Source organism: Carassius gibelio, chromosome A23, assembly GCF_023724105.1.
Source record: "Carassius gibelio isolate Cgi1373 ecotype wild population from Czech Republic chromosome A23, carGib1.2-hapl.c, whole genome shotgun sequence".
Taxonomy (NCBI): Eukaryota; Metazoa; Chordata; class Actinopteri; order Cypriniformes; family Cyprinidae; genus Carassius; species Carassius gibelio.
In genome coordinates, this window is record NC_068393.1 from 11294614 (window position 1) to 11308348 (window position 13735).

General features: G+C 39.9%; 9 non-coding genes across 9 annotated transcripts; all 9 read left to right on the plus strand.

Moving 5' to 3' along the window:
* Window positions 1-153: 153 nt before the first annotated feature.
* trnai-uau (transfer RNA isoleucine (anticodon UAU)) lies at window positions 154-247 on the plus strand. The gene is made up of 2 exons: window positions 154-191; window positions 212-247. It is a non-coding gene; the product is annotated as a tRNA-Ile (tRNA).
* Window positions 248-1036: 789 nt separating this feature from the next.
* Window positions 1037-1130, plus strand: trnai-uau (transfer RNA isoleucine (anticodon UAU)). Its single transcript has 2 exons — window positions 1037-1074; window positions 1095-1130. It is a non-coding gene; the product is annotated as a tRNA-Ile (tRNA).
* Window positions 1131-1959: 829 nt separating this feature from the next.
* Window positions 1960-2053, plus strand: trnai-uau (transfer RNA isoleucine (anticodon UAU)). The gene is made up of 2 exons: window positions 1960-1997; window positions 2018-2053. It is a non-coding gene; the product is annotated as a tRNA-Ile (tRNA).
* Window positions 2054-2891: 838 nt separating this feature from the next.
* Window positions 2892-2985, plus strand: trnai-uau (transfer RNA isoleucine (anticodon UAU)). The gene is made up of 2 exons: window positions 2892-2929; window positions 2950-2985. It is a non-coding gene; the product is annotated as a tRNA-Ile (tRNA).
* Window positions 2986-5193: 2208 nt separating this feature from the next.
* Window positions 5194-5287, plus strand: trnai-uau (transfer RNA isoleucine (anticodon UAU)). The gene is made up of 2 exons: window positions 5194-5231; window positions 5252-5287. It is a non-coding gene; the product is annotated as a tRNA-Ile (tRNA).
* An 829-nt stretch (window positions 5288-6116) lies between these two features.
* On the plus strand, window positions 6117-6210 carry trnai-uau (transfer RNA isoleucine (anticodon UAU)). The gene is made up of 2 exons: window positions 6117-6154; window positions 6175-6210. It is a non-coding gene; the product is annotated as a tRNA-Ile (tRNA).
* Window positions 6211-6818: 608 nt separating this feature from the next.
* trnai-uau (transfer RNA isoleucine (anticodon UAU)) lies at window positions 6819-6912 on the plus strand. The gene is made up of 2 exons: window positions 6819-6856; window positions 6877-6912. It is a non-coding gene; the product is annotated as a tRNA-Ile (tRNA).
* Window positions 6913-7741: 829 nt separating this feature from the next.
* On the plus strand, window positions 7742-7835 carry trnai-uau (transfer RNA isoleucine (anticodon UAU)). Its single transcript has 2 exons — window positions 7742-7779; window positions 7800-7835. It is a non-coding gene; the product is annotated as a tRNA-Ile (tRNA).
* A 608-nt stretch (window positions 7836-8443) lies between these two features.
* Window positions 8444-8537, plus strand: trnai-uau (transfer RNA isoleucine (anticodon UAU)). Its single transcript has 2 exons — window positions 8444-8481; window positions 8502-8537. It is a non-coding gene; the product is annotated as a tRNA-Ile (tRNA).
* Window positions 8538-13735: the final 5198 nt, after the last annotated feature.

The window sequence follows — 13735 nt, forward strand, 5'->3', positions numbered from 1 at the left end:
TTGATTAGGGTTGGAGCTATACTCTGCAGGAAAGTGGATCTCCCGAGCCAGATTTGAGGATCACTGCTGTAATCAGAAAAAAACCATGGAACAAGTTGAATGATAGGTCTAACTAAAGACGGTGGTGTTTGGACTTTTTTTCAAAATTCAATAGCTCCAGTGGCGCAATCGGTTAGCGCGCGGTACTTATAAGACAGTACGTAGCAGAGCAATGCCGAGGTTGTGAGTTCGATCCTCACCTGGAGCAAAGTTTTAGAAAGCAAGCAGCATTTAAGTAGCTACAGAGTGCATGGGATAATAAAAAAGATCTGTTGGAAACCAGATTGATAAGTCTAACTAAAGAGCATAGCGTTCGTTAATGTGGTTGTGGCGCGATCAGTCAGTGCCTGGTACTTGTAAGGCAGCAGAGCACTGTTGAGGTTATGAGTTTGAGCCTCACCTGGAGCAAGGCTTTAGAATGCAAGTAGCTACAGAGTGCATGGGATAATGTAAACAGATTGCTGTAATCAGTTAGAACAGCAGTTCCCAATTCCAGTCCGTGAGCCCCCCATATTTTGCATGTCTCTCTTTATTAACATAACTGTTTCAGATAATCAGCTTGTTAGTAGTGAGCTTCGTGCATGAACTTTGTGTGATCCATGTGTCATACGATGTTATCGTGGCCGCGGTGTGTCAAGTGACAAGCATGAAGCATGTCAGTAGCCGCAAAGTTCATTGGATAATATAAAAGATCTGTTGTAAACAAGATTGCTGTAATCCAGTGATCCTCAAATTCAGCTGCAGATCAATTTTCCTGCAGTGTTTAGCTCTAACCCTAATCAAACACATCTGAGTTTGCTAATCAATGTCAACAGGATCAATAGAAAATCACAGGTAGTTTTGTTTGATTAGGGTTGGAGCAAAACTCTGCAGGAAAGTGGATCTCCCGAGCCAGATTTGAGGATCACTGCTGTAATCAGAAAAAAAACATGGAACAAGTTGAATGATAGGTCTAACTAAAGACGGTGGTGTTTGGACTTTTTTTCAAAATTCAATAGCTCCAGTGGCGCAATCGGTTAGCGCGCGGTACTTATAAGACAGTACGTAGCAGAGCAATGCCGAGGTTGTGAGTTCGAGCCTCACCTGGAGCAAAGTTTTAGAAAGCAAGCAGCATTTAAGTAGCTACAGAGTGCATGGGATAATAAAAAGATCTGTTGGAAACCAGATTGCTTAGATCAGCTAGAAGAAAACCATTGGAACAATTTGAATGATAAGTCTAACTAAAGAGCATAGCGTTCGTTAATGTGGTTGGGGCGCGATCAGTCAGTGCCTGGTACTTGTAAGGCAGCAGAGCACTGCTGAGGTTATGAGTTTGAGCCTCACCTGGAGCAAGGCTTCAGAATGCAAGTAGCTACAGAGTGCATAGGATAATGTAAACAGATTGCTGTAATCAGTTAGAACAGCAGTTCCCAATTCCAGTCCGTGAGCCCCCCATATTTTGCATGTCTCTCTTTATTAACATAACTGTTTCAGATAATCAGCTTGTTAGTAGTGAGCTTCGTGCATGAACTTTGTGTGATCCATGTGTCATACGATGTTATCGTGGCCGCGGTGTGTCAAGTGACAAGCATGAAGCATGTCAGTAGCCGCAAAGTTCATTGGATAATATAAAAGATCTGTTGTAAACAAGATTGCTGTAATCCAGTGATCCTCAAATTCAGCTGCAGATCAATTTTCCTGCAGTGTTTAGCTCTAACCCTAATCAAACACATCTGAGTTTGCTAATCAATGTCAACAGGATCAATAGAAAATCACAGGTAGTTTTGTTTGATTAGGGTTGGAGCTATACTCTGCAGGAAAGTGGATCTCCCGAGCCAGATTTGAGGATCACTGCTGTAATCAGAAAAAAACCATGGAACAAGTTGAATGATAGGTCTAACTAAAGACGGTGGTGTTTGGACTTTTTTTCAAAATTCAATAGCTCCAGTGGCGCAATCGGTTAGCGCGCGGTACTTATAAGACAGTACGTAGCAAAGCAATGCCGAGGTTGTGAGTTCGATCCTCACCTGGAGCAAAGTTTTAGAAAGCAAGCAGCATTTAAGTAGCTAGAGAGTGCATGGGATAATAAAAAAGATCTGTTGGAAACCAGATTGCTTAGATCGGCTAGAAGAAAACCATTGGAACAATTTGAATGATAAGTCTAACTAAAGAGCATAGTATTCGTTAATGTGGTTGTGGCGCGATCAGTCAGTGCCTGGTACTTGTAAGGCAGCAGAGCACTGCTGAGGTTATGAGTTTGAGCCTCACCTGGAGCAAGGCTTTAGAATGCAAGTAGCTACAGAGTGCATGGGATAATGTAAACAGATTGCTGTAATCAGTTAGAACAGCAGTTCCCAATTCCAGTCCGCGAGCCCCGCATCTTAGCGTTTTTTGCATGTCTCTCTTTATTAACACAACTGTTTCAGATAATCAGCTTGTTAGTAGTGAGCTTCGTGCATGAACTTTGTGTGATCAATGTGTCATACGATGTTATCGTGGCCGCGGTGTGTCAAGTGACAAGCATGAAGCATTTCAGTAGCCGCAAAGTTCATTGGATAATATAAAAGATCTGTTGTAAACAAGATTGCTGTAATCCAGTGATCCTCAAATTCAGCTGCAGATCAACTTTCCTGCAGTGTTTAGCTCTAACCCTAATCAAACACATCTGAGTTTGCTAATCAATGTCAACAGGATCAATAGAAAATCACAGGTAGTTTTGTTTGATTAGGGTTGGAGCTAAACTCTGCAGGAAAGTGGATCTCCCGAGCCAGATTTGAGGATCACTGCTGTAATCAGAAAAAAACCATGGAACAAGTTGAATGATAGGTCTAACTAAAGACGGTGGTGTTTGGACTTTTTTTCAAAATTCAATAGCTCCAGTGGCGCAATCGGTTAGCGCGGGGTACTTATAAGACAGTACGTAGCAGAGCAATGCCGAGGTTGTGAGTTCGATCCTCACCTGGAGCAAAGTTTTAGAAAGCAAGCAGCATTTAAGTAGCTACAGAGTGCATGGGATAATAAAAAAGATCTGTTGGAAACCAGATTGCTTAGATCAGCTAGAAGAAAACCATTGGAACAATTTGAATGATAAGTCTAACTAAAGAGCATAGCGTTCGTTAATGTGGTTGTGGCGCGGTCAGACAGTGCCTGGTACTTGTAAGGCAGCAGAGCACTGTTGAGGTTATGAGTTTGAGCCTCAACTGGAGCAAGGCTTTAGAATGCAAGTAGCTACAGAGTGCATGGGATAATGTAAACAGATTGCTGTAAACAGTTAGAACAGCAGTTCCCAATTCCAGTCCGCGAGCCCCCCATCTTAGCGTATTTTGCATGTCTCTCTTTATTAACACAACTGTTTCAGATAATCAGCTTGTTAGTAGTGAGCTTCGTGCATGAACTTTGTGTGATCAATGTGTCATACGATGTTATCGTGGCCGCGGTGTGTCAAGTGACAAGCATGAAGCATTTCAGTAGCCGCAAAGTTCATTGGATAATATAAAAGATCTGTTGTAAACAAGATTGCTGTAATCCAGTGATCCTCAAATTCAGCTGCAGATCAACTTTCCTGCAGTGTTTAGCTCTAACCCTAATCAAACACATCTGAGTTTGCTAATCAATGTCAACAGGATCAATAGAAAATCACAGGTAGTTTTGTTTGATTAGGGTTGGAGCTAAACTCTGCAGGAAAGTGGATCTCCCGAGCCAGATTTGAGGATCACTGCTGTAATCAGAAAAAAACCATGGAACAAGTTGAATGATAGGTCTAACTAAAGACGAAGGTGTTTGGACATTTTTTTCAAGATTCAATAGCTCCAGTGGCGCAATCGGTTAGCGCACGGTACTTATAAGACAGTACATAGCAGAGCAATGCTGAGCTTGTGAGTTTGAGCCTCACATGGATCAAGGCTTTAGAATGCAAGTAGCCACAGAGTGCATGGGATAATATAAACAGATTGCTGTAATCAGATAGAACAGAGGATTACCAATTCCAGTCCGTGAGCCCCCCATATTTTGCATGTCTCTCTTTATTAACACAACTGTTTCAGATAATCAGCTTGTTAGTAGTGAGCTTCGTGCATGAACTTTGTGTGATCAATGTGTCATACGATGTTATCGTGGCCGCGGTGTGTCAAGTGACAAGCATGAAGCATTTCAGTAGCCGCAAAGTTCATTGGATAATATAAAAGATCTGTTGTAAACAAGATTGCTGTAATCCAGTGATCCTCAAATTCAGCTGCAGATCAACTTTCCTGCAGTGTTTAGCTCTAACCCTAATCAAACACATCTGAGTTTGCTAATCAATGTCAACAGGATCAATAGAAAATCACAGGTAGTTTTGTTTGATTAGGGTTGGAGCTAAACTCTGCAGGAAAGTGGATCTCCCGAGCCAGATTTGAGGATCACTGCTGTAATCAGAAAAAAAACATGGAACAAGTTGAATGATAGGTCTAACTAAAGACGAAGGTGTTTGGACATTTTTTTCAAGATTCAATAGCTCCAGTGGCGCAATCGGTTAGCGCACGGTACTTATAAGACAGTACATAGCAGAGCAATGCTGAGCTTGTGAGTTTGAGCCTCACATGGATCAAGGCTTTAGAATGCAAGTAGCCACAGAGTGCATGGGATAATATAAACAGATTGCTGTAATCAGATAGAACAGAGGATTACCAATTCCAGTCCGTGAGCCCCCCATATTTTGCATGTCTCTCTTTATTAACGTAACTGTTTCAGATAATCAGCTTGTTAGTAGTGAGCTTCGTGCATGAACTTTGTGTGATCCATGTGTCATACGATGTTATCGTGGCCGCGGTGTGTCAAGTGACAAGCATGAAGCATTTCAGTAGCCGCAAAGTTCATTGGATAATATAAAAGATCTGTTGTAAACAAGATTGCTGTAATCCAGTGATCCTCAAATTCAGCTGCAGATCAACTTTCCTGCAGTGTTTAGCTCTAACCCTAATCAAACACATCTGAGTTTGCTAATCAATGTCAACAGGATCAATAGAAAATCACAGGTAGTTTTGTTTGATTAGGGTTGGAGCTAAACTCTGCAGGAAAGTGGATCTCCCGAGCCAGATTTGAGGATCACTGCTGTAATCAGAAAAAAAACATGTAACAAGTTGAATGATAGGTCTAACTAAAGACGGTGGTGTTTGGACTTTTTTTCAAAATTCAACAGCTCCAGTGGCGCAATCGGTTAGCGCGCGGTACTTATAAGACAGTACGTAGCAGAGCAATGCCGAGGTTGTGAGTTCGAGCCTCACCTGGAGCAAAGTTTTAGAAAGCAAGCAGCATTTAAGTAGCTACAGAGTGCATGGGATAATAAAAAGATCTGTTGGAAACCAGATTGCTTAGATCAGCTAGAAGAAAACCATTGGAACAATTTGAATGATAAGTCTAACTAAAGAGCATAGCGTTCGTTAATGTGGTTGGGGCGCGATCAGTCAGTGCCTGGTACTTGTAAGGCAGCAGAGCACTGCTGGGGTTATGAGTTTGAGCCTCACCTGGAGCAAGGCTTCAGAATGCAAGTAGCTACAGAGTGCATGGGATAATGTAAACAGATTGCTGTAATCAGTTAGAACAGCAGTTCCCAATTCCAGTCCGTGAGCCCCCCATATTTTGCATGTCTCTCTTTATTAACATAACTGTTTCAGATAATCAGCTTGTTAGTAGTGAGCTTCGTGCATGAACTTTGTGTGATCCATGTGTCATACGATGTTATCGTGGCCGCGGTGTGTCAAGTGACAAGCATGAAGCATTTCAGTAGCCGCAAAGTTCATTGGATAATATAAAAGATCTGTTGTAAACAAGATTGCTGTAATCCAGTGATCCTCAAATTCAGCTGCAGATCAACTTTCCTGCAGTGTTTAGCTCTAACCCTAATCAAACACATCTGAGTTTGCTAATCAATGTCAACAGGATCAATAGAAAATCACAGGTAGTTTTGTTTGATTAGAGTTGGAGCTAAACTCTGCAGGAAAGTGGATCTCCCGAGCCAGATTTGAGGATCACTGCTGTAATCAGAAAAAAAACATGGAACAAGTTGAATGATAGGTCTAACTAAAGACGGTGGTGTTTGGACTTTTTTTCAAAATTCAATAGCTCCAGTGGCGCAATCGGTTAGCGCGCGGTACTTATAAGACAGTACGTAGCAGAGCAATGCCGAGGTTGTGAGTTCGAGCCTCACCTGGAGCAAAGTTTTAGAAAGCAAGCAGCATTTAAGTAGCTACAGAGTGCATGGGATAATATAAACAGATTGCTGTAATCAGTTAGAACAGCAGTTCCCAATTCCAGTCCGCGAGCACCCCATCTTAGCGTATTTTGCATGTCTCTCTTTATTAACACAACTGTTTCAGATAATCAGCTTGTTAGTAGTGAGCTTCGTGCATGAACTTTGTGTGATCAATGTGTCATACGATGTTATCGTGGCCGCGGTGTGTGAAGTGACAAGCATGAAGCATTTCAGTAGCCGCAAAGTTCATTGGATAATATAAAAGATCTGTTGTAAACAAGATTGCTGTAATCCAGTGATCCTCAAATTCAGCTGCAGATCAACTTTCCTGCAGTGTTTAGCTCTAACCCTAATCAAACACATCTGAGTTTGCTAATCAATGTCAACAGGATCAATAGAAAATCACAGGTAGTTTTGTTTGATTAGGGTTGGAGCTAAACTCTGCAGGAAAGTGGATCTCCCGAGCCAGATTTGAGGATCACTGCTGTAATCAGAAAAAAAACATGGAACAAGTTGAATGATAGGTCTAACTAAAGACGGTGGTGTTTGGACTTTTTTTCAAAATTCAACAGCTCCAGTGGCGCAATCGGTTAGCGCGCAGTACTTATAAGACAGTACGTAGCAGAGCAATGCCGAGGTTGTGAGTTCGAGCCTCACCTGGAGCAAAGTTTTAGAAAGCAAGCAGCATTTAAGTAGCTACAGAGTGCATGGGATAATAAAAAGATCTGTTGGAAACCAGATTGCTTAGATCAGCTAGAAGAAAACCATTGGAACAATTTGAATGATAAGTCTAACTAAAGAGCATAGCGTTCGTTAATGTGGTTGGGGCGCGATCAGTCAGTGCCTGGTACTTGTAAGGCAGCAGAGCACTGCTGGGGTTATGAGTTTGAGCCTCACCTGGAGCAAGGCTTCAGAATGCAAGTAGCTACAGAGTGCATGGGATAATGTAAACAGATTGCTGTAATCAGTTAGAACAGCAGTTCCCAATTCCAGTCCGTGAGCCCCCCATATTTTGCATGTCTCTCTTTATTAACATAACTGTTTCAGATAATCAGCTTGTTAGTAGTGAGCTTCGTGCATGAACTTTGTGTGATCCATGTGTCATACGATGTTATCGTGGCCGCGGTGTGTCAAGTGACAAGCATGAAGCATTTCAGTAGCCGCAAAGTTCATTGGATAATATAAAAGATCTGTTGTAAACAAGATTGCTGTAATCCAGTGATCCTCAAATTCAGCTGCAGATCAACTTTCCTGCAGTGTTTAGCTCTAACCCTAATCAAACACATCTGAGTTTGCTAATCAATGTCAACAGGATCAATAGAAAATCACAGGTAGTTTTGTTTGATTAGAGTTGGAGCTAAACTCTGCAGGAAAGTGGATCTCCCGAGCCAGATTTGAGGATCACTGCTGTAATCAGAAAAAAAACATGGAACAAGTTGAATGATAGGTCTAACTAAAGACGGTGGTGTTTGGACTTTTTTTCAAAATTCAATAGCTCCAGTGGCGCAATCGGTTAGCGCGCGGTACTTATAAGACAGTACGTAGCAGAGCAATGCCGAGGTTGTGAGTTCGAGCCTCACCTGGAGCAAAGTTTTAGAAAGCAAGCAGCATTTAAGTAGCTACAGAGTGCATGGGATAATATAAACAGATTGCTGTAATCAGTTAGAACAGCAGTTCCCAATTCCAGTCCGCGAGCACCCCATCTTAGCGTATTTTGCATGTCTCTCTTTATTAACACAACTGTTTCAGATAATCAGCTTGTTAGTAGTGAGCTTCGTGCATGAACTTTGTGTGATCAATGTGTCATACGATGTTATCGTGGCCGCGGTGTGTCAAGTGACAAGCATGAAGCATTTCAGTAGCCGCAAAGTTCATTGGATAATATAAAAGATCTGTTGTAAACAAGATTGCTGTAATCCAGTGATCCTCAAATTCAGCTGCAGATCAACTTTCCTGCAGTGTTTAGCTCTAACCCTAATCAAACACATCTGAGTTTGCTAATCAATGTCAACAGGATCAATAGAAAATCACAGGTAGTTTTGTTTGATTAGGGTTGGAGCTAAACTCTGCAGGAAAGTGGATCTCCCGAGCCAGATTTGAGGATCACTGTTGTAATCAGAAAAAAAACATGGAACAAGTTGAATGATAGGTCTAACTAAAGACGGTGGTGTTTGGACTTTTTTTCAAAATTCAATAGCTCCAGTGGCGCAATCGGTTAGCGCGCGGTACTTATAAGACAGTACGTAGCAGAGCAATGCCGAGGTTGTGAGTTCGAGCCTCACCTGGAGCAAAGTTTTAGAAAGCAAGCAGCATTTAAGTAGCTACAGAGTGCATGGGATAATAAAAAAAGATCTGTTGGAAACCAGATTGCTTAGATCGGCTAGAAGAAAACCATTGGAACAATTTGAATGATAAGTCTAACTAAAGAGCATAGTATTCGTTAATGTGGTTGTGGCGCGATCAGTCAGTGCCTGGTACTTGTAAGGCAGCAGAGCACTGTTGAGGTTATGAGTTTGAGCCTCACCTGGAGCAAGGCTTTAGAATGCAAGTAGCTACAGAGTGCATGGGATAATGTAAACAGATTGCTGTAATCAGTTAGAACAGCAGTTCCCAATTCCAGTCCGTGAGCCCCCCATATTTTGCATGTCTCTCTTTATTAACATAACTGTTTCAGATGATCAGCTTGTTAGTAGTGAGCTTTGTGCATGAACTTTGTGTGATCCATATGTCATACAGTGTTATCGTGGCCGCGGTGTGTCAAGTGACAAGCATGAAGCATTTCAGTAGCTGCAAAGTTCTTTTGAAAATATAAAAGATCTGTTGTAAACAAGATTGCTGTAATCCAGTGATCCTCAAATTCAGCTGACGAGATCAACTTTCCCACAGTGTTTAGCTCTAACCCTAATCAAACACATCTGAGTTTGCTAATCAATGTCAACAGGATCAATAGAAAATCACAGGTAGTTTTGTTTGATTAGGGTTGGAGCTAAACTCTGCAGGAAAGGGGATCTCCCGAGCCAGATTTGAGGACCACTGACATATGAGATTGGAGGCAACAGGAGGAGTTCGGCTCCATGATTTAAAGATGAGTGTTAAAATAGGATTCCAAGAATTCCATCTTATTCTCCTGAGATATCACTTATTATTGCATTGTCAGTAACAACACATGGGAACAAAAATACAGTACTTTTGAAGCTGTACAAGGGACAGACGTAAAAAAAAGTGAGAGTGGGGAGGGGAAACTAGTCTGAATTAATGTCACCAAACTACCATTAAAAGCTGTTAAATTGAATGCTAAATCTGGAATATGAAAACTTATTTTAACGTAGAAAGAAATACAAGGCACAAACTTGGACACAGATCTTAAAACACACAACTTGAATTCTAATAACAATCCATAAGCAATGGACATGTTGGCATAGTTAACTGCAGATTGCCACCTTCTTACCAGCACACATGTACAGAATGCTCAATAGCTCATCTAGCCTCTGGGTCATCTAAGGGCCACTTTCTCTGAAACTAAAGACGGCTGACCTCCTGCTGCATCAAACTCCTCTGAGAGAAATACCAATTACCAACCACATCAGCATCCATATCACAATGCTATCGAGACCCGAAGCTTTATGACATCAGTATGTTAACTCCAATTCTCCATTTCTTTCCACGATACCCCAGGCTACACAAGCACACACATAAAGCACACACTACCAAAGATGCCATGTTCATGATACTATTGTGACCTGGGGTCTCAATGGACCCTTCAAAAGCATCCATGTAAACGGCCGGGGAGGGAAGGAATTAGAGCAGACAGCACAGAGGTACTTCATCCCCCAAGTTTCTAATTACACCAATATGAAAGGAGCCTCAAATAAGCGCTAATAATAATCAAAGTGCATCAACAGGATGTGCTGCATTTATGCACACTGCAAATTACCCTCAGAGATTATATATTTGAAAATAGGCCCTTTCAATGCCACTAGAAACAAAAGGGAGAGAAATGAAAGAGGGATATTTTCTGACGATGAGGCTATGTTGGTAGGAAGGGTCTGGGTTTGATTTATGATTGAATTATTATTATTTATTTTTTTTTCATTTATGGAAATATAAACTGAAAGTGTTCTATGTCAATGAAAATGTACTGCAAATTTGGGGAAATGTGTATTGCTGTTGTGCTCGTGGGGACTTGGGTTTGACTCCAACTGGGGTGCTTCCTGTCAGTGCTGCACTGTCCTATCTGATAAAGACCAAAAAAGAAGGAAAAAAAATCACACATCTAGTCCTTTTTTATTAAGTGAACACACCTACTTTTTGTGCAAATTGGTCTTATTACTGTATTTACTATACAATACAATGCAAATTTTATTTGTATAGAACATTTGAAACAAATGCTGTTAACCAGAGGGCATTACAACATCATAACATTCAGTCAAACAAACAAAAATTTAATTTAATCCTGATCACTGTAATCAATTTTAAAAGCTATACTAAAAAGATACAAATTCTGTCTAGACTTAAAAGCATCCACAGATGGGAAGGTTTAATGTGCATTGGAAGAGGGTACCATCTTGGAGCAGCAACTCAGAAAGCCCTATAATCCTTTGAATTTAATCTAGTTTTAGGAACATGAAGAATCATCTGAATATATATGTTTACATGTTATAATGGATAGCCATCACAGAATTAGGCTATCTATTTGCACGCACACGAACAGCACGAGCAGCTCCGTTTTATCTCGGAGACGCATTCTGTCTTTACGCTTGCCAAATTCCGCCATGTAGATAGCAAATCCATCTTGCCACGAGCGCAAATGGCTCTTAAAGGGAATGGAAGATGAGACTCTGATTGGTTTGAATCATGCGATGCATGTTACGCCCAAAAAACACCTGTTACGGGACACCTGTTACGGGACAACCAGTTTAGACCATGCGCCCGGGCGCCCCAACCATTTTCCCGTTGTTAAAATAGCAAACATGGATTTGGACACGCCCTGAGTGCACCTGTGCCATGTACTTTACACTTTGCATTTAGATCATTAAAATAGGGCCCTTAATCTCATTTTAGTTCCTGAATCTTTCTGTTGGCAGACAATGATCAACAACATTAGACAGCCACAATTAACCAGTAACACAAAGAGGATCGAAGTATTCCTACAATTTCCTGTCAGCTCTTGAGGCTGACAAAAGTGTTCAGTACATTGTCACCCACTCTCTGGCACTCCATGTTTGACCTGAAAAGCTTATGTGAAGCACATAAATGTACCTAGTACTTTCAAAATGTCACTGAGTGATTGCCTAACTATGTTATAGACCTGTTCTTTCCTAGCACCACTTTTCCAACATTTCTGACTGTGATTCAGTGGGAATGCTTTTCAGCCCACCACTCAAGAGAACAATGCTATATTTTAGCCTATTTTTATTCATAGCCAAGTGTTTCTATGCTGGGGTTCTGCAGTGTATTCAATATCTGACCATGTGCAAACATTTGAAAAAGAAGTTTGAATGTCTGCATGTCACCACCTCGATCAGGCTTTGTGCTGGGAATCAGAAGAGCGATTTCATTCTGCTATTTCATATTAAACTAGCTAATCAGACATCAGAAGACTACAGAGAATGGTTCGGACTGCTGAAAGGATTATTGGTGCTCCCCTGCCCACCCCTTCAAGAACTGTATACATCCAGAGTCAGGAAAAGGGCTCCGAAAATCACTCTGGATCCCTCACATCTAAGTTAACCCATCTTTAAACTTTTGCCATCTGGATGGCGCTTCAGAGCCGCAAATACCAGGACAGTCAGGCATAAGAACAGTTTCTCCCCACAGGCAATCTACCTCATGAACAGTTAAATGTTCCCCACTTATGCAATAAAAATGTGCAATATCGTTATATTTATAGGTTACCCCTCCATCCTAGTACATCCCTGCATCTTACTTAATCCTATTCCATTTTCATTTATAACACAATTGTTTACACACTTATTTATTTACTTATTATTCCAGAGAGTTACAGAAGAGCACAGAACCAACTCAATAATAACACAGTAAAACTGTGTCATCTGTGCCTGTGGCAGGTTTAACTTTTTCAACTGATGAAGGAAGTACAACGTCTGCTGGGGCTTTTTCACAATGTAGTCAATGTGAATGTCCTACTTCAGGTCCTGAGAGATAGTTGTGCCCAGGAACCTGAATGACGCCACTACATTTTGTTTTTTTAATCCACTTTTGGGAAAAAACAAATGCAATATTTAAAATATTAAAGAAAAAAAAATACCACAAGGTTCTAGTCGATGAATGTTTATTACTTAAACTTAAATTCCTCTAAATTATGCACAAGTTAGAAAGGTAAAGCATGTAAAGCTCTATTTATTGCCTGGTTTCTGAATCTTTAAAAGCTTGATGCAAATAGTCCAGTGAAATAATTTAAGAAAGTTACTAATAATGAATGACGTGATAGCTATTTGGTTTGGTTTTATTATTATATATTTTAAAAAAGAAAACTTGTGGGGAGATAAAAACAAATAAGCTGACAGATTAAACCATATTTCTTGTTTTTAAGAAAATCACATCACTGTTTTTCTGGCTTTCATTTTATTTAAGTAATGCATTCAATTATATAGATCTTATTCGCCAAATAAAACAGTAGAAATGCTGAATAATTTCAAATAAACTCTCAGCTCCAATGAACCACAATTTCACAACTAAGTGATAAATGCTTTTTGAATACACTGAATGAAATCCTTCAAATGTTGACCACCATCTGCTGGTTAAAGTAGTATATTACAAGAAAAGCTCACTTGCCAACCATCAAATCTTAAAATAGGGATAAGGACAAACAAACATAATAATGCAGAAATGATACATTAAGAATACAGTGTTACAGAAATTATGCTATTTCAGAATAATTTGTTACTTAAAGCTGTGTTATTTAATTTCCCTATGTAACTGAATGTTGCATGATTTGTAGTTGAAAGCACTATGTTTAATTTTCTGCCATTAATATATTGCAAAAATAATCTCATTGTCTTAATCTATTGCATAAAAAAATTTGAGTAAATTTTATTCATAAAGCACATTTACAAATTCAGCATTACACTGACAAAAGTGCTGAACAAAACCAATAATAAAATACAGCAAATTCTAAAATATAGTAACATTTTAAATTACAACAATAATAATAATAAAATGTAATATCAACAACTACAACCGTTTCCATTCAATAAATACCAGGTGTCAGATGGCAAATGATTGCACAGATGTGGAGCTGACTCCTTTTTAATTTAAGTCCTTACTGAGGGACATGTAATAGAGCTTTATTAACGGATCTGTGAGACTTAAGCGTTAAATGCATATAAATGAGATCAGAAATATAAGATGGGGCTTGTCCATTAAGAGCTTTGAAAACAATAATTAAAATCTTAAACTGAATTCTAAAAAAAAGGACAAAAAGTCAATGAAGGGATGCTTAAACACAATATTTTCTTTTCTTTTTCTTTT